Source organism: Sminthopsis crassicaudata, chromosome 1, assembly GCF_048593235.1.
Source record: "Sminthopsis crassicaudata isolate SCR6 chromosome 1, ASM4859323v1, whole genome shotgun sequence".
Classification (NCBI taxonomy): domain Eukaryota; kingdom Metazoa; phylum Chordata; class Mammalia; order Dasyuromorphia; family Dasyuridae; genus Sminthopsis; species Sminthopsis crassicaudata.
Window position 1 is genome coordinate 679798951 of NC_133617.1, and position 26924 is coordinate 679825874.

A 26924-nucleotide genomic window follows, 5' to 3' on the forward strand; every position below is an offset into this window, starting at 1 on the left:
AACATCGGCTTTATTCAAAGGCATAAAGTGTATGAATTTGTTTCACTTTCTTGGGTGTTTTCTCTGCTACAAAAGAAAAATTCTGGATTAGAACACCTCTAAGTTTCCTGTTAGATGTAAAGTTCTATGAAGAAGAAATCATTGATTTGACAAATTTGATAGATATTCTTTTCCACTGTGAACTTATGGCTGTAGCTTTAGCAAACTGGAAGACCAATAAAATCACCACAGACACCTAACTTTCAGAGAACAGTTAGGAAAAAGTCAAAGTGTTGGATATACAATCAGGAAGATCTGCCTTAGCTTAACCTACTTTTTATGTCTAAGTTTACTTATTTCCCATTAGTCCTTTCCAAACAAGGTATCCCAGGAGAGTCACCATTATGCAAACATAGCCACACTGGCCTATCTCCATGCCTTTGTTTATACTGATCCCTCAGTGTTGTCTACAACATGCATCCATGTGCCCTTTTTGTCTGTCACAACTGTACCCATCTCATAAAACTTTACAAACCAATCCCTGATCCCTCCAAATGAAAACAACATTCTCCTGTTCTACCTTCTTGCAACACTTTCTTTCCAACACATCTTTTTGCTTTAGATAATATTTACTCATGTGCATATATTATTTCCTAAAGTGCCCAGATCAGTGATTCACAAGGCTAATTGCTCAATAAATCTGCTTAATGCAATGATAGTATTCCAAAAATCAAACACAAAATATTAGGTGTTATGCTGATTTGAGCTCCAGTACCATATGGTATCAAGAAGTCAAACCTCTTATTACGCTCCCCTTCTCCCCCCAAAAAAGTACAAAAGGAAGTATTATCAGAATGAGGAAGGGCTCATGTTTTAAATAAACCTAAAGTTTTGAGTGCTCCCACCATACTTAAAAGCTAAGATTCATTTGATAAACCAGCAGCCACTCTGGGAAGGAATCTATAGAAAGCTGAGTCTCTGAGAAGTGAGAAGCCATCCAATGCCCAATGCAAGGTGCTCAAATCAATTAAAACAACTTTTACTGCTTGCTGCAGGACATGGAACAGATGAGGAGTTAAACAGATTAGCAGAGAAGCAGGCAGGATTCTGACACAGATGAAATACACAATGAATAAAGTCCTACCCTCTAAATCCACAGTTTCTGGCAGGAGACCTCAGAGCACCCAGTAAAATACTGAGAAACTGAGTTTCTCAGGAGAGAACTGGCTTTCAGAAGGAGCTCTTCATCGATGTTTCTTTCTCTCCTCTTGATGTAGCAAACACATCCTCATCTTAGAAAAGCACAGAAGCAGTAATAAATAGAAAGCTCAGCTCTACACGGCTCAATGTGGAGAGCTGTGACCAGTTTTAAGTGCAACATGAAGGGTTGGAACAAGTTTGAAGCTCGATAAAGGTTAACGCTCAAGTCTTTGCAGAAAATACAATGTTTGCCCAAGGCTAGGAGTGCCAGCCTCTGCCAAGACTCTGGATTATGGAGATTAGGGCTCTTCTGATAGACTGACATGACCAGGAACTACAACTCCACAATGTTCACAAGGCTCTGAATAGAGAGTGTACCTTTGAATACAAGGACAATAAGACTTAATGAACACAAATAGGACCAGCAATTTTTAAAGATGAACTATGTGATAGGTTAGTGACACACTTCATTGACAAAACTTTTTGTAGTATCATCAGAAAAACATCTTGGAGTGAAAAAAGGAAAGTAAAATATACATATGCTATAGTCACTGTTCATTTGAGCAAGTAAAATAAATAGACTTGCTTGGTGACTTTCAGCATAGTCACATGTGTTGGATCCACATAGCCAAATCAGATAGCACCCCCGGATACTGGCCTCCTTTCCCCCCAGTGGCTTCTTCTAATCTATCAAAACAGCAAACATTATCTAGAGACCAAATTGGACTTAAAATCTTTGGGGCACTTCTAAACAGTGGCACATAAACTACACATGTACCTCCCTTCTCCCTCTCTCTGGCTGCCTTTCTCCCCCTTCTCTCTCTCTCTCTCCCTCACTCCTTCTTCCTCTGTCTCTCTCTCTCTCTCTCTCTCTCTCCCCCTCCCACCCCCAACTCTGTTAAAATCTGCCCCTGCAGCTTCTACTCATTGTTTTCTGATTCAAGGATTTTTCAAATATTTGAAGACAGCTCTCATGGCCCCCCTCTTCTATTCTCCTTTTATTATCCAAGCTAAATATCTCTAGACTACAAGCTCTATGAGGACATTAGTTATCTTCTATTTTATCTATCCATGCAATGGCACACAGAGTTCACAAGGCCACAGAACTAGATTTGAAAAGGGTCTCAGAAATTCTCTAGTGCAACTCAATCATTTTATAGATTAGAAAACTGAGGCCTTCAAAAATTAAATATTTGCCTGAGATGGTATAATGGGGATAAAGATGAATTCTGGACTTCAATTTTCTTTCTGACTCCAAATTTGACCACTATGATGACTGAATTCTCTGCAAAAAGTTACCAATATTTAACACATGTGTGCTAAATTTATATTGCAATTTTGATCAGGTATGACCAAACAAGAACAAGTGAATTTGCAGAGGAGAGCTTTTTTACAGATCAGAAACAAGTCCAGACAGCCAAATAAAGCAAAGAAGCAAACTAGACCTTGATTGTTTTTATTTTTGGTTTTTGTTTGTTTGTTTGTTTGGTTGGTTGGTTTTTTCTGAATCTGACAGTTATAGCCCAATAGTATGATTTAGTAACCATGATCCCCTTGGATTCTTAACTATTAAAAGCTTGGTTATTTCATTGTACTCTCAATAAAAGGTAAGTTCCTGAAGGCACTGGCTGTGTTTTTTAATTGTCTGTATCTACTATGCACCATTTAGAAACTTGCACCTAGCAAGCAACTAATATTTACAAAAAGGAGCTACAACCTGACAATTGGTTGAATATGCAAAAAATGCACCCTGTTATGTTTTGATAAATATCTGTAATGATTTCTTCCAAATTCCAATCTGATTATTTAGTATCACTGTGATATTTTTGGAGATGAAAACTACAAATCACAAAATGTTTGAATTTCTTTGTTGTTGTTCAGTGTTGTGTTTGGTTCTTTGTAACCTAAGAATGAAAATAAAAGTTTATTCAAAAATCAACTAGAGCATTATGGTTATTTGTACATTTTAGATGCACCAAGGAGTTAGCAAAATTAAAGAATCATATTGATATTTTCCTGAAATTACTGGTTCCAAAGCACATAATTAGAGAAGAGGGAGACCACAGGGAAAAGAATAATTCTGCCATTAAGATTCTATTAGGTAATGCCACAGAAGGCTTATGTTTTCATTGGCTGAGGTCCTCTACCTAATAGCATGGGTGTCAGTATAAATCAAAAGTTCACTTAGCTGTGGGATTCACATGAAAGATAAAAAAAAATTAACCAAATCTGAGCTTTTGTATACAGAAGTATACCATTAAATTCACTAGCTGAACTGAAAAATATCAGAAATATTGTTTAAAAATAATTTTTCAGAGACAAAAAAACCCAGTTCTTTTAGGAAGGGGCACACATTAGACAGGATGGGAGGATCAGAGAAGCAATTGCACCATATTCTTCTTTCATGTGCCTGTTAATCACATATTTGCCCAATCAAGGCAAGATGCTTGGTTCCAAGGTAAATATTTCACATATCCTATTAACCAACTTAATCAATAGATATCTGTTAAATAACTGTTATGTGTTGTATCCAACAAGCTGAGGAACATATCAAAATTTGCCTAAACATAGTCTGAATCCTCAAGGAGTTTATAATCTAGTAGGCCATAAGATACACAATTATAGTACAATAATTACCATATAAAATTAATATATTATATAACTATAGTACAAAACTAATACATGGTAAGTCCACAAAAATTGATCTGCTGGAAAGATTACTTACTCTACAATCAAAAATCATGTGTTAAAATTCTACCTTTGCAACTTTGGGTAAGACAATTACCTACCTGGAGCTTAGTTTCTCTTGTTTGGAAAGAAATAACAAAAGAGATATATTTATGCCTCTTGATATGTGGTCCTAGTGATATGTTATGAAAGGCCCTACAAGGGTGAGAATGGAGGGAGATCCTCCCATCTTATGGATTACTGCAATAATCTGATGATAGGTTTGATGGTCTCCAATCTCTCCCCGTCCCAAACCTTTCTCTAATAAGTCACTAACATGATTCTCCTAAAACTTAGGTCCCCTCATGTCATTTCTCTACAATACGCTCCATTGGTTTCTGAGTTGTCTCCAGGGTCAAATACAAGTTGCTTGTTTGCTACTCAAAGACCCATTACCAAACCTCTCTTATTTTTCCCAATATTTTTACTCCCTCATATGTATATATGTACAAAAATCTGCTAGGTCAAATAAGATAGTCTTCTAAGAGAAATGTGAACAAAATTCTAAGGTAAGACTTCATAAAAATGGTATATGAATTGGGCCTTAAAGGAATTTTTATAGGCAAGGATTGGAAAGATAGTATTCCAAAAAAGGGGAAAATAACCATGAGAAAAGGAAAAGATAGAAAATTTCAGAACATTATTTAGCAGTTCCACCAATAAAAGATTCTATCTTTCAGTTCCAAAAGTTCACTCTAGCTGTTCCCCTCCTATGTACCAACTACTGATCTCCCCGACTTCTGGTAAGTTCAACTGGAACCCCATCTTCTCTAGGAAGCCATCATCAACTTCTCTTAATGACAATAACTTCCTTCTGTTAATTATTTCCTATTTGTCCTATGTCTAGCTTGTCTATATATTTTTTCTTGCATGCGGTCTCCCTCTTTAGATTGTAAGCTTCTTCAGGACAGGGCCTGCTGCTGACTTTTAGTAAGTAAATATTTTTAATTTGTTAGTTATTATTAATTCAAAAGATCAGAAAAAGCTATGTGAAAGGGGTCACATTTAAGCTGCATTTTAAAGTATGGGTGAGATTATAAGAAAAACAGTAGTATGGAAGGTGAGACAGTTTGGAACACAGGGAAACAACATGAGCAAAAGGGAGATCATAGAAGGTTTTCAATGGTTCCGTTGGAGTGTAGAATGATACAATATGAAGCAGATAAAGTTCTGAAAAGGAAGCATGGTGCTATGTCACAGATGTTCTTGAATGTCCAGCTATAGTTTGACTTTTATTATAGGCCGATGAAGGGAAAACACTGAGAAATCTTGTTAAATTGACAAAGCCAAGATCTGTTCAACATAATGACAGAAAGAAAGGAAACAAATGAAAGGAAGCATTTGGTGAAAGAAAAATTGAATAACATTTTCTGTCTTTACAAAACCTTTGTCCTAAGGGATATCTTTTTCTTCTTGGACGTAGAATGCATGAAGAATTGAAGAAATTTATTTTTTTCCCTTTACTTCAAGGAGCATTTTCCTATCAATGAACTGTTCAACAAGTGGTATGGGTTCTTTTATTAGGGAGATTCCACGTAACTTGAAGTCTTCAGAGTCGGGACAAATATTTTTCTGGGATGCTCTGGAGGGGATTTCAGAAATAGACTGGACTAGTTTATTTCTATGATCTCTTCCAGTCTTGAATAGTCTTTATCTATAGAATGAAGTAGTCGATCCAAACTCTAGTCATCTCAAAGATATGTTCCAATTGTCAAATACATGGACCAGCAAAATCCCATATCAAATTGGAGAAAAACAAGTCTAAAAATAGGCCTTATTGGCTGATTTGGTCAAGAATATTAAGCACTTTATTATAATTGCCGTTGCTACTGCTCCTTATGCTGCTGCCGTCATCATCACTACCAACTATTATTGGCAACAAGATCCAAAAAAGCCTAGGTTTTGACCATAGACTATAACATTTATTAGAGGTGCAACTAAGGGCAAATCACTAAATGCTTCTGTGCTGGAGTACAAAATGGAGATATTTATTTTGAACAGCTGTATTCACACATCTTTGTGTTGTTACTTATATTTTTATTGACACAAGGTAAAACATGATGACTATGAATCCCATAGTTTCCAGCATCTGAAATTTCATTAGGTAATTAGCAGAATTATGCTAATTATAATACAGTTTAACCAGGATTAATTAGTAGGTTAGTTATTATAGACCAAATGAGGTGCTCCAGCAGAGAGTTCTAAAGAAATGGGCTGAACAGAAAGATTCAATAATTAGTCAGCACTAAAAACAACAAAAAAAAATTACAATTTCTGGCTTCCCTGACAAAACTGTAGGAGAATTTGAAGACCAAAAGAAATGATTTCTGTTAACCAGATATCTTGCAATTGAGAGGAACAAATGGTTTAGGTTCAGTTTGATGAAAGAAAAAGTTTGGAAACTGCAGTTTTCTGAGTGCTGGAAGGAAGACATATGACTAACAGTTAGTAAATGTCAGCAGAGAATTAAGAAAAATGTATTATTTCACTTCTTAGAAAAATATTTTTGAATGCTTACTATGTGGGAGGCTCACTGTTAGGCAATATACAGTTATAATTAATATAATTCATAAGAGGAAATAAGAGAAAGGCACAAAAATCTGCAATGTCAAGTAAGATATACTGAAGTCTTGTAAGAGAAGTGTGAGCAAAATTCTAGGGTAAGACTTCATAAAAATGGTATGTGAACTTAAAGGAATTTTTATAGGCATGAATTAGGAAGATAATATTCCAAAAAGGGAAAATAACCATGAGAAAAAAAAAAAGACAAAATTTCAGTACACTATTTAGTAAATAGTACAGAATACACAGAGGGAAGTTAAAGTTAATTTTGGAAAGCAAGATAAAATCATGGATGATCTTGAATTTCACCTAAGAAGTCTGGCTTTTGAGCCTTAAACAATGAAAAATCCTTTAAAATTTGTAAGCAGAAGAAGGATACGATGAAAACTTTGTTTTAAGAAGATTCATAATGAAGAAGTACAGAGGATAGATTGGGCAGGGGAGAAGACAAATACTGGAAAATAATTCAGGAAGTTGCAGGTATAATCTAGAAAAATGGAAAGAAGAAAAGGATGAAGTCAATTTAGACAAAAGAAGTCATTAGATTAGCTTAATAAGTGATGAGTATGGAGGGGTGAGAAAGAGAAGAGAGTCAAAGATTTCAATGCTAAGTATATGTCTAAGACTGACAATGAAATCAGAATAAGGAACTGGTTTAGGAGTTTACATAAAGATAGGTCATTTTATATAGCATGTTGTTATATATAAAGTGGCTTGACATTATTGCATTTGAAGAAGAAATTCAATTTGACATTGCACATGTTAATTTTTAAATGCAATTACAGCAATGTATCTGTTATTTAGGAAAGAAAGCAGGAGATGAAAAAGTAGTGTTCAGGAGGGAAGTCACCTTTCTTTTTTGGAGGTAATTTGTAAAAAGTGGTCATTGAATAGATAAGAATAAAAAGAACAACCAGGAATGCAGCATAGGAAAAAGACTTAAAAATCAAATACAGAGGCTTGAAATCTACAGAATGAGTCCTAAGCCATTTTTACAATTCCAAAAAAAAAAAAAAAAAATGAACAGATGAATAAGTAAAGGGTGACCACTGAATTTCTCCTATAATCACAGAGATGGATTTTTTTTCCCCCAGTCTAAAGTAGAAATGACAAACATCTGTTCCCCATCTCCAATTAATAATCCTTCATACACTTCAAAAATCCTAGTTCAATTCAACATTTATTACCCATCTGTCTAGTCATCTCTAGGGTAATCACAATTCCTCTAACTTTTCCTCCATAAATCACATTTTCCAACTTTTTAATTATTTCTGTGACTCTTCTTTGAATTCTTTCCAATTTTTTTCATATCCTTCTTAAGAATCAATCCCACAACTTAAGAGTAGAACTCTAATAAGAGCCTGTTGTGGTTCATCATTTCAGACTCTTCCTGACCCCATATGGGTTATTCTTGGCAGAGACACCAGAGCTTTGTCATTTTCTATTTCCTTCTCCAGCTTTTTTTTTCTTTTTTTTTTTTTTTTTTTAATAGGTGAGAAAACTGAGGCAAAAAGGTTACGTGACTTGTCCCAGGTCACACAACTAGTAAATGTCTGAGGTCTGGTCTGAATTCAGGAAGATGAGTCTTCTTGCTTCCAAGTCCAATACTCTGTCCACTGTGCCAGCTGGTTCCCTTAATAAGAGCCCGACCAATGCCCATTAGAGAAGCAAAATGTAGTTTTTCTATTTTGTGCACCATTTCTAATTCAGTTTTGTGTTTTCTTTTCTAGTTACATTATATTCTTCCTTCAAAATTGCTCTCAGATTGACTTTCTTCTATTCCACTCCTACTGTTATCACCATAATGCAGAATCCCATCTCCCCTGACTTCAATTCTGGCAAAAGTCTGCAGCCTCATAAACCTGACTCCAGTCTTTCTCTACTTGAATCTAATCTGCATAACACTAGTTACCTACCTAATCTTCCTCACACACTTTTAACACATCCTTTTACTGCTCTGGTTCCTACAATGGCTTAATTTAATTCAACAGACATTTTTTAAAGTGTTGACTAGATGCTGACCAAATGGTCACCCTGAGCACAGACTACAGGAATAATAATGACATGCAAGCCCTTGTATGGTGTTTCAACTTTTGCAAAGCACCTTATAAATATTGCCTCATTTTTATCTTCACAAGAATCCTAGCAGGTAAGTGTTATTGTTTTTCTCCATTTAACAAATGAAGAAACTGAAGCTGAAGGAGAATAAAATAAGTAGCCCAGGGTCACAGAAGCAAGTAAAAATTTAAGTCAGCATTTGAAGTCAGGCCTTCCTCACTACAAGTCCAGTGCTCTATCCATAATGTATTCTGAACATTTTACATTAGGATTTAAAACTGAAAAATGAGCTTTGAATGACCATTTTGTAACATTTTGTAAAACTGAAAAAGCATTAGGTAATACATCAGATTACTTGCTGTCTTGGAAAGGAGGGAAATAAGGGAGGGAGGAAGAAAAAATGGAAATAAAAATCTTACAAAAATGTTGAAAACTATCTTTACATGTAATTGGAAAAATAAAATGCTATTCAGAAAAAATTTAAAACATTAGGTAAATATGAATTAGCAGAGTTGTTTTAATTTGCAAGTAGAATTTTGCTTCTCTCTTTTAAGATATCATTAGCAAACTTCATCAATCTACTTAACTCCCTATTTCATTATACAGATCACTGAGGGGGAAATGGGCACTGTAGGAGTCACAAGACTTCCTGAAGAGCTCCACTAACCATGCCCATTCAAATGATTTCTGAAATCTTCAAGCATGACATTCCAACAATTTATAGCATCCCTTCCCCCAAGTAAAGGGTCCTAGGCTTATGGCTACAGTCGGATATAGAGCATCAATTCTACTTAAAATGAGGAATATTAAAATGTTTTTATATGACAACCCCCTCAAATATGGTAGCACCAATGTTACAGCTCTTTGGAGTCATTAGTACAAATTTAGAAAGTCAATGGTACTTCTCTGATCAAACTTTTTTTCTCCTTTCTCCCACACACAGCCCTCCAGCTGTGTTCTTCAGAGGTCAAACAGGTAATTCTGATTTTAACTGGCAAAGAGCAAACTCCCTCACAATCTAACCTGTGAAATCAGGAAGCTGGCAACTGATTGCCCTTCAATAAACAGAAGCCTGCCACTCTTTAAAACCATCTGTGTGATGAATGAGCGGCTTTTAGGACTGTCCAATTTTTTTTTTCAGCTGCTTTATACAGCTTAGGAGTTAAGAACCAGGGGTGAATATTCTGTACTCTCTTCTAAGGAGAACAACACCTATCTTGTTCTTAAAACCATAAACCTGGTCCTTGCTTCAAGCCTATAGAGAGTCCCTACTTACTTCTGTATTGATTCACAACAAGGCCATGTTTCTTTCCTTTTTGATTCATGTGATTCACTTAAGCATAAAACATATCCTTATTTTAAAAAAGAATGGGAAAAAAATCAATCTCAACTTAAGAATCACAGAAAAATCTAATTACAGAGAAATTTCCAGACTGAAAACATAGAAAACAATAAGGAGGAAAGGATCCCTGAGTCTCAAGAGAGATGGCCTGTGCAGTGGATGGTGCTAAACTCAAAAATGGGAAAATGAGTCAAACTCTACATCAGACACTTAATAGTAATAAGCAAGTAACTTAACTGTCCTAGAGCTCAATTTCTCCAATTGTAAAGAGAATGGGTTTGAATAGATACCCTGACCTACAAAGGTCCCCATTCTAAGTTTTAAATTTCTGTTCCCATGAAAAATTTCCTAATCCAATGTAGCTTTCTTTACCTGTAAATATCTGAACAGGGAATATTTTATAAAGAACTATATTAACAATGCCATTTTACCCATGTTGTTTAACCACTTTGCAGTCATGTCAGACCCTCTGTGACCCCTTTGGGGTTTTCTTGGCAAAGATAAAGAAGTGGTTTGCCATTTCTTTCTTCTAGTTCATTTTAATGATCAGGATAATATAGAGAGTTAAATGATTCTCAGACTCACAGAGCTAATATCTGAGGCTGGATTTGAACTCAGGAAGAAGAATCTTCCTGACTCCTGGTCCAGTTAGTCTATTCACTGAAGTACTGCCTTTTACCCACAAGTGCTTAATATTTTTGAATTAACTAATTATAAAAAAACTCACAATTATATAATAACTAGATTACAAAATATTTGTTTTATGGCAGTTCTCTGAAATAGAACATATATAAGCATGATGATCCCCATTTTACAGATCATATAGTATTTGGAAATTAAAGAACTTTAGCAGTAATCTTGTTTAGTCTCTTCATTTTATAAGGAGAAACTGAGGCTCCTAGTGGTATGAATAAGGTCAGCCAACTAGCAGAAAGCACGACCCAGTTTCAATCTCATGTTTTCTGGCTACATGAGACAGATCTGTGGGACCTGGAATGAAGAAAACTTGAATTTCAATCTTGCCCCAAATATTTTACACACAAGGCTTAGCTTCATCTGTTAAAATGAAAATGATGATCCTATTTACTTCATAGGGTTGTTATAAGATCAAAAACACAGAAAGTGTATGTAAAATGTATTGTAAATTCGAAAGCCTATATAAATATTAGCTAAGCTAAATGTCCCCTACAATGGGACATCTTGGAAGTTTCTGACTAGTATAAAACCATGGAGCTCAGGATAACAGGAAAAGAATGAAAAAGAAATATGGCCACTCCCCCAAACCCCAAAGTTGTTACAAAATAACCATCACCAAATAATTGAAAGAATGAGTTGACTTAAAGTGACAGTTTAATATGGCAGTTGCATTATGTTTTGTTTTGTTACTGACCCTCTCTATAGCTGAAAGAGTTCAACTGCCAAGTTATGATCAGAAAAACCAAAAGCACAGTAAAACCTCACTTTCTCTGTGAAAACCTCCCCCAACATTTTCTGTTCTTTGACCTCTCCCCTAAGTTAAAAATGTACATTCCCTGCCAGTTTAAGTATGGGAAGTGTGGGATGAAAAGCAATGTTTACTTATCTAAGGATAACATAATCATCTCCCTAGTTTTCTGTTGGTTGTTTTATTTTTTAAGGCCATCTGGAGTCTTCTAAGTACATTTGTAAAAGAATAAAATGGGAAGAATTTTTTTAAATCCTATAGCCTTACACGCCTAAAGTAAGTAGTCAAAACACTGAATCAACAAGATATAATCAAAACCTGCAGGAAGGTGGGATCATAATCATGAACCGATCTCCATTCCATCTATGAAACCAAAACCTCCTTCGTGTTCCTTCATCATAAAACTTAAAAGGCCCATGGCCACCAATCAGAAAGAAGCATCACTTCATACTCATCCCCTTCACAGGGACCTTGAAGGAAAGAAAAAAATGGGAGCCCAGAATTAATGATTTCTAATTGCCCTGTTAACATCATACAAGTCTCCAGGCTGCCCCCTTCCTTGAGAGGCTATATCTCTCTGTTCCAATCAACTTAACATTCAACGATTCTTTGTCAAACACATATAATGCTTTTTTGCTCACTTATTTAAGCTCCCATCGACTAATACACAAAATCTCTTTCCTTTCCATCCCTTCTGGAGCTTGTGACATCAGTCATTTCTTCACTAGCAATTTTATCCTTTCCCTCTACACTGAAATGTCCCTTATTATCCAGGCACAGCAGCCACTCATCTCTTCTAACTTCTAAGATTCATTCACTTTACTCCCTCAAGCTGTCTGTCTGTCTGTCTTCTGTCTCCAGCCCAAAGCTCTCTGCAAAACTTTCATCTCATACTTAGGGCATCTTCCCCTAGATATTCTACTGGCATGTTACATTCAAGGTTTGAAAACAAAATTTCCCTTTATCTTTGTATAAAACCTAGCCTACCACAAACTTGTCTGCTACCAGACTCCCAGTAAGCCAGATCCATAATCTTAGAGGCATTTCTGACATTCTCTCTTCCCCATCATCTACTCCACATCCAATCAGTTGCCAGCTCTTGTCAAGTTTATCTCCATAACACTATTCTCTACACTTATACGATCATATTCCAGTTCAGATACAAGTCATATCTTACACAGTTTGTTGTGACAGTCTTCTAAATGATCTCTGTTTTTCATCTCTTCCCTTCTCAGCTTCTGAAAAATCCTTCCCAGTTCTGAAAAAATCACACAACTGACCTGTCACACAACTAACCCCCTCTTCAACTATATTCAGTGGCTTCCTATTACCTCAAAGACCTAACACAAACTCCTTAGTTTGAAATTTAAGATCTAGAAAATGACTGCAACATACCAGTACCACCTCTCACATTATTCCTCTTTGTTCACTTTCTCTGTCTTCCAAATTGGACCACTTGCTGTTCAATGAGTTTGACTTTCATTCTTTTGTCTTCTTGCATTTATACAGACTTTCTGGGGTGCCTTCACATTTTCCTTCCTTCTTCGTTCCTTTTGAAGTATCTGTCTTCCTTAGGTTGTCATCTCTTAAATGGAGTCTTCCCCACTCTCCTCTTCTTACTGTTCTCTTCCTTCAAATATTCCTCTAACATTTGTCTGTATCTCTCCAGCTTACTTAATACCTGTGACATACTTACAAGAACATGAATTTTTTGAGGAACTGTTTTGTTTTTTCTTATTTATTTAAATGCCCAGAGCCTAGCCTAATGGCTGGCAGATACTGGGCATTTAATTTTATACTATTAAAATTTTGTAAACAAAGTTCATATTTTTCAGGGAATATGATCTTCTAGCTAAGGAATTTGTTGATACTATGTTTAAATCAGTTCAATTAAGTAATTCAGTTCAACAAATTTTGACCTACTGTGTGCCCAGAACGGTTCTTGCACATTAGGTAATAAAAAATAACTCAGCACATGACAACAAAAAAAGATTACTTGGGGCCTTACCTACTAAATTTACTTACAATACAGCTAATAAAAAATGGCCACACACAAAAATCTACAACAGAATAATAACATTACTAAAAGAGAACACAAGTTGTACAAATGTCTTCGAATCTTAAGTGTTAAGAGAGAAAAATTTGGAACACAGGGTTATGCAAGGGTGAATTGTAAAAATTATCCATGCACATGCTTTGAAAATTAAAAAGCCTTAATAAAAAAAAGTTTTAAAGTCATGAGAACTGAGAAATTATGTAATTATACATCAGAATCATAAATGGCATCTGCATTTTCTTTAACAAGTGATCCTCTAGCAACTGCTTAGTGGCCTCTAATGATAAGAAAATAGTCCTGGAGGGACCATTTGGAGATGATTTAACAGTTATAAAGTTTTCCTCATTTACATAAAAGGATGCCTCTCTGTAACTTCAACACCAATAAAGCAAACATAGCTTAGGTGTTTATGGTGTAAAGAATACCAGAAGAGGCACTACAGACAATGTAATGCTTAATGAAAGAGATTCCCTGCTATCCAGGAGCAGACAATCTAGTTGACATACATGTACCTTGAAAAAGCACTGAACTTGGATTACTAGGATTTCCCATCCAATCTCAGTTCTGCAATTTATGTGTGAAAGTGGGCAAATCAATTCATCTTTTGAAGTATCAGTTTCCTTATTTGCAATATGAGAGAATTGGACTAAATAAATGCTAAAGTCCTATATATACCCCCCAACACACACACCTTAGTTCTTAATCTATGATAGTAAAATTGAAGAAGATACCAACATTGATAGTTATAATAAACAATAATAATCAAAATCTGGGGAAGGGGATGTAGACTAATGAGGAGAGGGGAAAGAAAAGGAGTATTCCTTCATCCATCCATCCCACTTTCACCTTTCAAGCTAACCTCAAATGTGAACTTCTTCAGGAAAGAATTCTAATACCATAGTGGGTAGGTATTCTTTTTCCCCATGCCCTCCTGTGTACACAGCAGACATTTAATAAATGTATGTCAATTGACTGATTGCTTTCCCAAAAGAGCCAGAAGATCAATTGAGCCCTAAAGTGACAGTAGTACTTTAAAAACTTGATGAATTCCAGGAAAAGAATGTGGGCTTTAGCCTTTCTCTAGTTACATGCAGACCCATGGTGTAAGGCCACTTAGTACAATTCCCTTCCTCCCCTTTCCCACTGATTCCTAGCACCCTTATCTAGATGCCCTAGGGATTAATCTCTTCTCTACAAGTTCCTGTGCACAGAATGAACATAGCCAAAGCAGACGAGGCTAGTTCATAGCCTGTTGAGCACAGCCTCATGCCCTGGGTGACATTTTAAACAGTAATGAAAACTCCCAGGCTTTGTGGAATCCCAGCTGCAGCTCTGGCTGAGAGAACAGGATGTGGAATTGTATGGCCATGAATGCAGGGGGGCTTTCTTTTTTTTTTTTTTTTTTTTTTTTTTTTTTTCTGAGAAACAGAAAACAGTGAATAACTTTGAGCTGATGGCTCCATAATGAGGCAGTCACAGGACTGGCTAGTCAATATTTAAGCTACAAAAGTTAATGTATTAAGGGACATTTTCCTTCCCTTGAAGAGATAACTGGAAAGTTTTAGCCCATAAATACTCTGCACATATTAAACAAGCTGATAGGAGGACAACATTATAGTGTTATTAAAAAAAATTATAACTAGACCCCATTACAATTTAACTCAACTGTAAATAGATTTCTGTTTTTACTCAATGTGGTGTATGTTGTGGTGATAATATAACCCAGAAAACATTGGGGGAAATCAATTCTTAGTTGAGGACAAGTAAGTGAACAGGTAATATAACAGAGAGAGAGAGAGAGAGAGAGAGAGAGAGAGAGAGAGAGAGAGAGAGAGAGAGAGAGAGAGAGAGAGAGAGAGAGAGAGATTATCAAAGAAATAGGAAAGTTTAAAAACATACATTTTTACTCTTTGTCCCAAAGATGGCTGCCATTTTGGAAATGCATCAAGGAATCATAGAATATTCAAAATAAAAAATAGCACAGAAATCATATAGATATCTAGATAAGAAAAAGGAGAGGAGAGGGACTTGAAGCAAGGAAGTATTTAAGTAGTTACTCCACTACCAATCTAAGTAATAGCGAAAAGAGTCACATCAAACAAAACCTAATTTTATTTCTATGCGACTTCCTAATTCTACTTGAGTCTTGTCTCTCATATATGGGACAGACCTTCAAATATTTGAATACTGCTGCATCAGGAGCAATGAAGGAGAAATCCTTCAAAGGAGAAGGATTTCATTTGGAGTCATAATCTTGACAGATGAAAGAGTTAAGATTTTTGTAGTATGGCATCTACATGACACAGTGGAGAGAGCACTGGTTCTGGAATAAAAAACTTGAAATATGGCATAAAATATTTACTGACCATGTGACTCTGAGTGAAAGCACATAACCTCCAGTTGCCTCAGTTTCCTCAACCATAAAATGGGGATAATGATACCATTTACCTCATAAAGTTCTTATAAAAATCAAATAAGATAACATCTGTAAAATGTTTAGCACAATTGTTTTTCTTATCAGTTTCAGTCATAACCAACTCTATTTGGAGTTTTTCTGGCAAAGATACTGAAGTTATTTACCATTTTCTTCTCTAACTCATTTTATAAATGAAAAAACTGAGGACAATAGAATTAAATGACCTACCCAGTCTTATTCCCTCCCTTTTTTGAGATAGACTGTTTTTTTTACACACACACACACACACACACACACATATACACACTTTTTTTTTTTTTTTACCATGTTTAATATATACTGGATTACCTGCAATCTAGGGGAGGAGGGAGGAAATGGGGGGGGGGGGGGAAATTGGAATACAAGGTTTTGCAAGACTCAATATTGAAAAATTATCCATGCATATGTTTGAAAATAAAAAGCCATAATAGAAAATGATATACTGTTATAAAGTGTTATTTTAAAAACAAAATGTAGATAGATAGGTAGATAAGAAAGTAGGGAAATTACACCTCCTTAGCTCGTTCACTTAAATCAAGCAGTTCATTCAGCTATCAGAATCTGCCATGATCTGGGCCATGTTCATGCTATTGCATCTCTACACCCATCAACATGCTTACTTCCATTCTTAGGATATGGTAAGAGGGAGCAGTGAGTCCCAATGAAACAAATATTGACCAACTCAAAGGGTAGCATGTTCTTCTGGAGCTGATAAATGTGTAGTCAGCTTCCTTTCCATGGAGTTGTTTCTAAGAAAAAAATCTCTATAGAAATGACAGTATCAGACTTGTCTAAAAATGTTACTTAAATTTCTCCCAACAAAAGCTCCTTTATATCTGTCTACTTCTCCACTTCCAACACTAGATACATTTTTGGATTGTCTACAATGTCACTTCTGGATGGTACTATGATGGACTGCTGCCAATAGTGTTATGTTATATGGCACATAAGCTTCCTAAAGGTAAAAGCTCCCTAAGGATATTTTTTTTAACATTAACTTTTGGCCAACTTAGTATATAGTCTGGAAGTCCTGGGTTCAAATCTAGCCTCAGATACGTGACCCTGGACAAGTTACTTAAGTGCTCTTTAACTTAATTTCCTCATCTGTAAAGTAAAACTAATAATAGCATATATGTGATAGTATTGATATAAATATAAAGATCAAATGAGTTAACATGCACAGCTCTTCATAAACTTTGAAGTTCTATATAACTAAAGATAAAAGCTAACATCTATATCCTTAAATAAATTTAACTTAATAATAAATAAATGTATCCTTTAAGTGCATTTAAATTCTTAAGGATTTTTTTTAAGTTTACAAATATTATAAATCCTCACAAAAACTTGGAATATAAATGTTTTTATTATCCTCATTTAACCCTGGTCTACCTCGGCTTCTTCATCAAATGCTACTGGTACTGCTATTTGTCTTTATACCACTAAGAAAAGAAAACTGGGTTTAAGAAAGAAGACCTGTATCCAAGCTCTGCCTTGGACAAAAATTAGTTGTGTGACTAGTGAATTAATCTTTCATCACTCTCAGGCAGTTTTCTATGAGTTGTAAAGGGGGTACCAACTCAGAAATTCTCCAAGTCAATAAGATTCACAAATCCAATTAAAAAGAATGGGGGGAGGTTAAATACCTCAGAAATTTGTCACTAAATTGGTTTGATTTCTTCACTTATTGGCAATGAGGACACACCTAAATGTGTCTGACAATTTGTCATAAGTCACTATAGTTTGAACATCCAACCTTTGACATAATACAATAAAAGGAATGTTGGATTTCCAGTCAAGATTCTAGGATTGTACCCTGGCTTTGTCCCTATTTGTATCATCCCTGACAAGCTATATCACATTCTCTGGAGTAAAGAAAAATGAGAAAGTGGCCTAAAAGGCTTCTAAGGATGCTCCTAGTAGGAAATTTGTGTACCAAAGAGAAGAAGAAAAGAACAATGCATGCTTAAGAGAAATAGCTCATTTAAAATAGTGAGGATGGTGATGATGATGATGATGATGATGATGATTCACATTCACTTAATGCTTTAAGGCATTTTGCTTCTTTTCCCCACCATGTTTTGAGTTTCAAACTGTCTCTTTCCCTTCTTCCCCTTTTGCTTCCCTTTTGCTCATTTCACTCTTCATTATTACATGCAAGTCTTTACATGTTTTTCTAAAATCCATCAGCTCATCATTTCTTACAGAACAAAGTCTTTTTCTCAAATAAATATATGAACCAGGTAGAAAAAGGAAGCAAATGAGAAGTCAAAATGCATTAATTCCAGTCCCTGCTCTGTCTGTCACCACTGTGCTCTTGGGCAAATCACATCCCAGTGTTAGACCCCTTTCTTCAAGGTATTCATAATTTAGAAAGAGATTGACATTTAATAATGGAGCAACCAATAAGTGATATTTTGTAAAGCTTAAAGATCTGTAAAAACATCACTAAAATGTTAATAATAACTATAACAGCTAATATTTATAAAGCACTTTAAGTAAGCAAAATGTTTTAGATATGTAACTCATTTATTTGATTTTCTGCCTTTTACATTATTTGATCTACCTGGGGGAGGGAAATTGTATTACTTCACTCCACTTGACAAATAAGGAAACTTAATGAATTGTGCAGTCACAGAGCTAATAGGCATATCTAAAGTGGGATTTGAACTTGTCTCCTTGACTCCAATTCAATAATCCAGTCACTATCCCACAGTTCTTTATTATTCTAATATGAGCCCATCCATAGTTACAAACACCTACTCCAATTAAGAGTTCAACTGAGGACAACAAGCCCTCCTTTCCATAGCTGTTAAATATACTTTTCCTTGAGAAATTTTTCTCAGCACTGAGTCAGGATCAGATGTAATATCTAGAATACAAAAATGGACAATAAAAAGCTATAGATGCCTGCCTGCTATCAAGATTTCGCGGTACAAGACTATAATATAGAGTGTGGGAATTCCTTTAAACCATCTCCTCTTGCCAGGTACCCAGAAAACTGACTCACAGAAAGGAAACAAAAAAATCTGAAACAACTTAAAATTTGTTCTAGGCACAAAGGCTTCACATCACCAATGGTACTCTCTTATGTCAGTTTATGGGCAAATTTAGTGGGTTCAAGTTATTCATGTTCTGAGTAGCCCACACTGTAGCACTGCTAAAATATGATCTTCCCAGAGGCTAATATTCCAATGCCTAAATGCACAATGTGACCTGAAGGCAGGCAGCTAAGGATGTATGAAATGTGGCTAAGTACCAGGCTCAAATGGAAAAACTAGGGAGAGAGGACATTACAATTCATCATCCAACCTACTTTTATGATTTTCTAGACAAGGCATTCATTGGGAGTCTACTACATCAACCATTCAGACAAGACCAAACCAAATGATCAAGGTGATCCTGATCTAATTACTCACCTCAGCTGTAAAATGGAGATGATCTTAGCACCTATCTCCCAGGACTGTTATAAGGATCAAATGAAATAATATTGTAAAGCACTTAGAACAATACCTGGCACATAGCAAGAGTTATATGAACGTAAGCTATTGTTATTAATATATATGGACAAGTACCTGTCCCCCTATGTTTCAAGAGTTAATACATTTTAACTATGTGTATCAGGATGATTATTCAATGACTTTTGTGATGGTTGTTCCTAGGATGTAAGCATCTTTTGGCAAGTAAAATACTGTACCTGGCTCTATGCAACAGATGTATTACTTAAGTTGAATACATATTTGTGCTTTTTTAAAAATCCAATTACATTATAAATGCATTAGAGGAACTAGCTATAAAAATTGGAATCTAGATTGCATCTGTTGCTGCTTTAAAGAAAAATCAATAAAATCACCAATGAATTCATCTGTTTGGAAAGACAAAGTGTTTTCAGCCAGGGGGATTCTAGAATACAATTGAAATAAAAGTTTTTTACAAAAGTAAAAAAGTTCAGCAGTCTAACATAAGTATTTCCTACAAGCATTCTGTTCTCCAGTAATTTGAAAAAGTTAAAAAATTACACCATCTTATATCTAGAAGAGATCTCGAAATTTATGTAGAATATTAAGAGTTTATCAAAATGAACATCACCACATGATGCCATCTTAGCTTTTTGCTCTACTTTGTATATTACAATCTTCATGAAGCTATTCTTTTTTCCCCAAAAAAAAATCTTTAAATAAGACAAAAGAAAACAAAATCAAGAAAAGTTAGTGGAAAAGATAAATAGCTAATCAATGGCATAAGGGTGACATAAACCCAGGTCTTCCTCCATGTTCCTTCAAATTCATATAGTTTGTTCACAGTGAATATTGCCCGTTCATTCATTTACTTATTTGTTTAGCAAATACTCATTAAGCATTCATTTTGTCAAAAGCACAAGGAGGTGATGAAAACATAGAGAGTAACAAAGCATAAACGGATTGTGGACAAACAAACATGGATGTCAGACACAGTCACCCCTCCTAGCTCATTGGGTATTAAAAGCCACATTTATAAAATACAAGGCCTTGAATTGATCAGGGGTTCTTGACTTTTTGTGTTTTGTGTCATGAACCCTTTTGGTTAGTCTGGTGAAACCCATGAGCTTCTAAAGAAAAAAAAAAGTATATTTTTAGATGCAAAAAATGAAAATAATATTGAAAAAGTTATCAAAAGATTATAAAACTCCTAGAGTAGATGATCTAGCTCCAAGATTCTGTCTGTCTCTAACATTCTGATTTTTACATTCCAAGTCTTCCTTGAGGGCATGAGGGCAGGGGCTATTTCATTTTTATCTTTGTTTCTCTTGCTCCTAATAAAATACTAAGTACAGGGTACCTTATAAATTTTTGTTATTAGTTGATTGGTAGAGTTTTGAAAAATAGGTAATTTATGTTCATGATTTTTTTTAATCATTAAAGTTTCTTAATCTTAGTAGATTAAAGTTCCAAAACATCCTTATGTATTCATGCCAATTAAAATATATCTAGGATAAAATGAGATGGAATGTGTTTAATAACAAATATTTATTGTGTATATATCAGATTCAGAAAACTGTGATGGAGGATAGGACTGTAGTGAGGAACTGAAATAGATGTGTACTTTCTTTGGCATGGGGAATTCCCAAATGAGGAAATTCCCACAGTCAGTGAAGCTAGGCCACTCTCTGAAAATTAAATTTTAAGAAAGTGCCTAAAATGTGGAAGAGTTACAACTTTTTCAGAGCCACAAGATAATGAATCAGAAGCACTAACTTAAATGAAGGTATTCCTGGTTCTCTATTCAACAATAATAACTTGGTCTAACCTCAAAAAGTGGCAACTCTGGAAAAAATTCTAGTTCCCCAAAAGACAATCAAAATGAGACAAGAAATGGAAAGTGAGGTTCTGTGAATAAGTTCCTTTTTATTTATTCATTCATTTAAAAAATAAAAATTAAGCTTAGAATGTAGAATGTACTCTACTGGGCTAAAGGAAACCTCAAGGATGAATTAGTCAGTTTGAGACTTCAGGAAGCTTGCAGTCAGCATGCGAGTTAAATAGCTCTGCAACAAAACGTACAATATTTTCACTAGAGAGGGACTAAGGAGGAATAGATTGTTTCTGACTAGTGGGATTTGAGGGATGAGATGCAGAGATGATCCAGGTACAGTTGGGAACAGTTAGACAGTTTCATGGAGAAAGTGAGGGCATTTCAATCAGGCTTTGAAGAATGGTTAGGAATCCAAAAGGCAAACAAGCAGGCCATTCTACCAGAATGAACTTTATGAACAAAGGAATGGATGAAAACGTGAGCTATGTTTAGGGAAATTAAAAGTAGTCCATTTTGGCAGAAGGACTGAGTATGGGAAGGAACACAGTGGAAAAAAATAATATAAGCCAATAAAGACCAGGATAGATTTGGACCCTATTCAACAGGCAAAGATGAGCCATAAAGGTTTTTGATTAATACTGTAATCAGATCTGTTCATTAGGAAGATTAATCAAACAATTAAGGGATAGAGAGAAAGAATAGAGGCAAGACTGATAAGGAGGCAATTTCCTTTTTTCCTCCTTAAATCATGACCTAAAACTCAAAACAAGTACAATTTCCATGCATTTTCACTATTGGTACACTGTTATTGAAAGCAGGTGGTTTTAATATAATGCATTCAATTTTTCATGGTAACATTAGTGAGCAGTAACATTAAAAAATGAAAGTTTCCCCATCAACTGTGAATAAAGTTGAAATATAAAGCACTGCTTAATATTTATTTATTCTACTAAATCAGGCTTGAAATAAAAACCATCTCCAGGAATTAAAGCAACTTCGATTCTCAAACTATTCAAATTATAAAAGGCATCTGGATTTTTTTAATGAAGGAAGAAAAGGTGAAAGCAGAAAAAGGAATATATTCATAAGGAAATGAAGCGATCAAAAGTTCAGACTGTGGTTAGATTTATTTTCTTTAAGCCACTTGGAAGTCTTCAAGCTGCCACTTATTTTACCAAGAATTTATTACTGTGGTGTCAAAATGGCAACCACACAGGTATGTGGAATGTTTTGGCAAGCAGCTAAAAAAGAAGAGGCAGGACAAAGGTCAAGTCACAATTTTCCCTGGTAAGCATCACCCATTAATTGTGCCTTGGCTCAGACACACCAAGCTGCCATCGGGTCCATTTCAACAATAGAGTCATTTTGTGATAGGAATGGAAGTGAGCCATAGGGTTCAAGCTTTCAAGACACATTTAGCTAATGCAAGGCATGCATCAGGATACTCTAGGAGCCTCCAGGGAATGAACGCTTTAAATTCCTTACTCTTGAAGGCTGATGGAAGAAGGAAAGAAAACTGACAGAAAAAGGAAAAAAAAAAAATACTTCCCACAATACCACATTTAAAAATACAGACTACATGTATTTAATTTATTTCCACATGCTTATTAGATTATTCACTTATCCAATCAACACACTTCTTATATTTCTGAGAGACCCATTCTGAGCATGACAGGAAGATTCTAATAGTGATGATGAGATTTTATAAGATGTTCTCTAAGCATCTTTTTCAATAAAGCCATGCTTCTGTGACCCCCTTTTGTTCAAGGACTATCTTTGTAGACAATTAGAGACAATACTTAACTGGAAGAAAAAATAGAAGATAACTTCAAAAACAAAAACTGTGCAGAGGGTTTAGAAAAAAGGATAATCTTCAAAAATCTCATTTCATACTAAAATTCCCCGATGTTACTCCATCAATAAATGTTTATTAAGTGCCTACTATGTACCAGGCTCTGTGTTAAGTATTAAGCAAATTATGTACAACATAAACAGGAAATAATTAAAAGAGAGACGGGAATAGAATTGGAGAGGGCTTCTTGTAGGTTAGATTTTAGTTGTGACTTAAAAGAAAAACAGAAAGGTCCATAGTCAGAACTGAGGTGGGACAGCCAGAGAAAATATCTAGAGTGGTGGGATCAAGTTCAGCATTTTGTTGTTCAATTGTTTCAAACATCTAACTCTTCATGACATTTTCTTGGCAAATATACTGGAGGATTTGATGCTTCCTTCTCCATTTTATACATGGACAGATGAGGCAATCAGGGTTAAGTGACTTTTTCAGAGTCACACAACTAATAAGTATCTGAGGCCAGATTTGAACTTGAGAAGATGAGACTTCCTGACCTGGGAACCAGCACTCTATTCTACTTAGCTTCCCCTAAGTTCAGCACTACTTAATATTAAAGTAGATATGCAGTCAACACTTTTTGTGTTGGTAAACAACCAGAAACAAAGAAGATACCCCTCCATTGGAAAATGCTTCAACAGATAAATAGATGATAGATGGATTGATATGTGTATACATATATGTATATGTATCTATGTATGTGTGATTGTGTGTATGTGTATCTATATACACATATAATAATCAGGTTTTGTTTTTACATATACATACACACATACATACACACACATATATTACACACACATACACAGAGAGAACAAAAACAGATTACTACTGAGTCTTAAATGACAAAAGTAATGAAGAAATCAGAAGGGTAAAAGGCCTTATATAAAAGAGTAAAATAAAGAGAATCAGAAAAAATAACATATAAAATGATTATAATAATGTAAGTTTTAAAAACTAAAAACAAACAAGCAAACAACAACAAAAAAAATACACCTGTATGCTGTAAAATTGCAATGACCAATCTTCATTGGGACAACACATAAGAAAATTTTCGCTCACCTTCTTTGCACTGCCAAGGGACTATAGGTAGAGAATGTTGCATATACTGTCAGGCTTAGCTGCTGGTTTGGTTGTTATTGCCTAAACTGCTTTAAATAATTTGCTAAATCCTTTAAAGAACTCCTTTCATTTAATTTTTTATTACAAAGAATGGCTCTGGGTAAATGCATTTCAAAAGGTGATATAAAAACAAAGAGAATTTTTTCTTAAGGAAAGTATGTGAAAATCATGAATACTAAGGATTCCAGAGATGTCAAAGCCATTAGACATAAAAATATTGTAAATTTATTAGTCATAATCTGTATCTCCTAATAGTCCTTTCTCTAGTATTTCAGTGTGACATGGAGATGAATTTAGATTCTTAAAGAATATACCCACAGATCTTTTAAAAAACACTCCTTGAGTTATAGAAGATTTATGATCTCTATGAATGGAGGATAGTATTTACCATAAAGAGATCACAGATGCTTTAATAATCAATCAAGCAATAAGCGTTAATGTTCATTCTATATGCCAGATACTATGCCATGTATTAAAAAAACAAAAGCAACTATTAAAAAGCACTTAATATCAAGGAGATTAAAATCTACCAGGTAGAGACAAGATTTACTTGGGGATATGTATAAAGACTTCATTTTGAAGGTGGCACTCAATAATTCAGATTTATTCAAATAAAGTAGTAAGAATTCCCACACTTTTTGACTCAGAATTTCTACCACTGGGGCTCAGGTCACAAAGAGGCCACTGATAAAAAGAAAGAAAGTCTTATACTTTCTATATACACCAAAATATTTATAGTATTTCTGTGATAGGAAAGAAGTGGTGGTGGGGAAACAGATATTCACTAACTGCACAATGTATAAACATATTGTGATTTATGGAACATTACTGAGTTAGAGTAGAAAGGTGTAATGAATAGACTTGGTCCTGAATTCAGGAAGATCTGAGGTCAAATTCAGCCTCAGATATTTGACACAAATTGTGTGTCCCTTGGCAAATGACTTAACTCTGATTCCTTTAAAAAAAAAAAAAAAAAGGAACATTACTGGGCAGCAAGAAATGATGACTGCCGTGAATACAGAGAAACATGCAAAGATTTACAGTCTGATGAAGAATGAAGTAGCAGAGTCTGTCTCCCTGTATGTCTCTCTTTCCCTTCCTCCCTTCTCCCTCTCATCCCTCCCTCCCTCTCTTTCTCCAATTACCTTCCACTCTGGGAGGGAAATAAGAAAAGATACTAAGTAAAATTTGATACTATAAAAATTATCTCAGCAACAATTAACATTAAGAAGAAGAAAGAAAGCATCACTTGAACTGAGCCTTGAGAACTAGAGGACAAAATAAGGATAGAGTGCATGGGAGGCACAGGGAACATCCAGTAGAAAGACATGGAAATGGAAGATGGAGATGGACATGCTGATTGTGAGAAACAAGAAGGCAATTCAGCTACATGAGGATTTCTCACTTTTTCTACACACAACAATTTTTTCTGCCTAAGAAATTTTTACATGACCCTGAATTAAATAGGTATAAAAATAGATATACAAATCAAATATTTATAGAAAATAAATCACAATTTCATGACCTTCACATTTCATTACAAGACCCCATATTGAATGGTGAACCACAGTTTAAGAAGCTAGACCATAAAGTACAGGAAAGAAAGTAGTGTATCATAAAGCTAGAAAAGTTAGTTGAGGTCAGATTGGAAGCTCTTTTCATTATTATTGGCATCTGAGAAATGATATGAGCTTAATTAATAATATAGTAGCTAAGTGAATAGAGGTAAAGATATGATGCAAAAGTTACTGTGAAAGTGGAAACAACTTCAAGTTTGGCAAACTCATTGGATATATGTAGTAAAAAAAGAGTGAAGATAAATCAATTCACAAATAACAACAAAATATACAAAAAAAATCTCACTTATCAAGGAAGGAAGAATAAAGGAAATGAAAGAACTTAAAAATGTAATTCACAAGACCACAAGTAGCTGAAGGCCTTAAACTCAAATGGACAAACCAATAGTCCAAATATTTTGATACAAATGGAAATGGCAAACAAGAAATTTTCTACTTGTCTGACAAGGAGTGCATCAGTGTGGAACTGTGAAACGTGAAACGTGAATATGGATCCTTCCCTGAGAATCATAATTGCCCTTCATACTCTACTAGGAAGGCCATATTTACTCCTTGACTTTTTAAATTGCCATTTAAGTGCCTCTGGGTCTTTCCAAATGTGCTTCTACAGCTGAATTGGATAAATTTTCAAACAAGTTGGCTACTTCCCCCTTTAGGAACCTTTCTCTGAACTCTTTACTTGTCAATCTTTGCCTACACACAAATAGCAGACCACTGCATTCATCTACTGTGTGGTTTATGGCTGATTCAAGAAAAAAAAAAAAAAAAAAGCACGACATGCAAAGAAATACTGAAAGGATTCACTGTAGTGTCCTGAAAACTTAAAAAGGAGAATGTGTCCAGAAGGAGAAATTAGTCAAATGATTGAAATGAAGTGGATAGGGAGGGAAGAATGAGGAATGACAAGAAACAACAGACGGGACTTTAGAGATATGTTTCAGTTGAGTGATATGGTCAAAACCCAGAGTACAAAGGACTGAGGATTAAGTGAATACTAAAGAGGTGGAGAAGCAAAAGTAGACAGCTTTCTCAAGATTTAACTGAGAAAAAAAAAAGAGTAATAGGAATATAGATGGGGAGAGAGAGAAAGAGACAGAAACAGAAAGAGAGAGGGAGGGAAGAAGGTAAGAAAGGAAGGAAGGGAGGGAAGGAGAAAGAGAGAGAGAGAGAGAGAGAGAGAGAGAGAGAGAGAGAGAGAGAGAGAGAGAGAGAGAGAGAGAGAGAGAGAGAGAGAGAGAGAAAGACAGAGAGAGAGAGAGAGACA

At 35.1% G+C, this 26924-nt stretch overlaps 1 protein-coding gene across 7 annotated transcripts in view; it reads right to left on the bottom strand.

The window, feature by feature from the left end:
- The window catches only part of TNS3 (tensin 3), a 455488-nt gene that overhangs the window by 191564 nt on the left and 237000 nt on the right, over positions 1 to 26924 (bottom strand). The gene's annotated exons all lie outside the window — the stretch shown is intronic.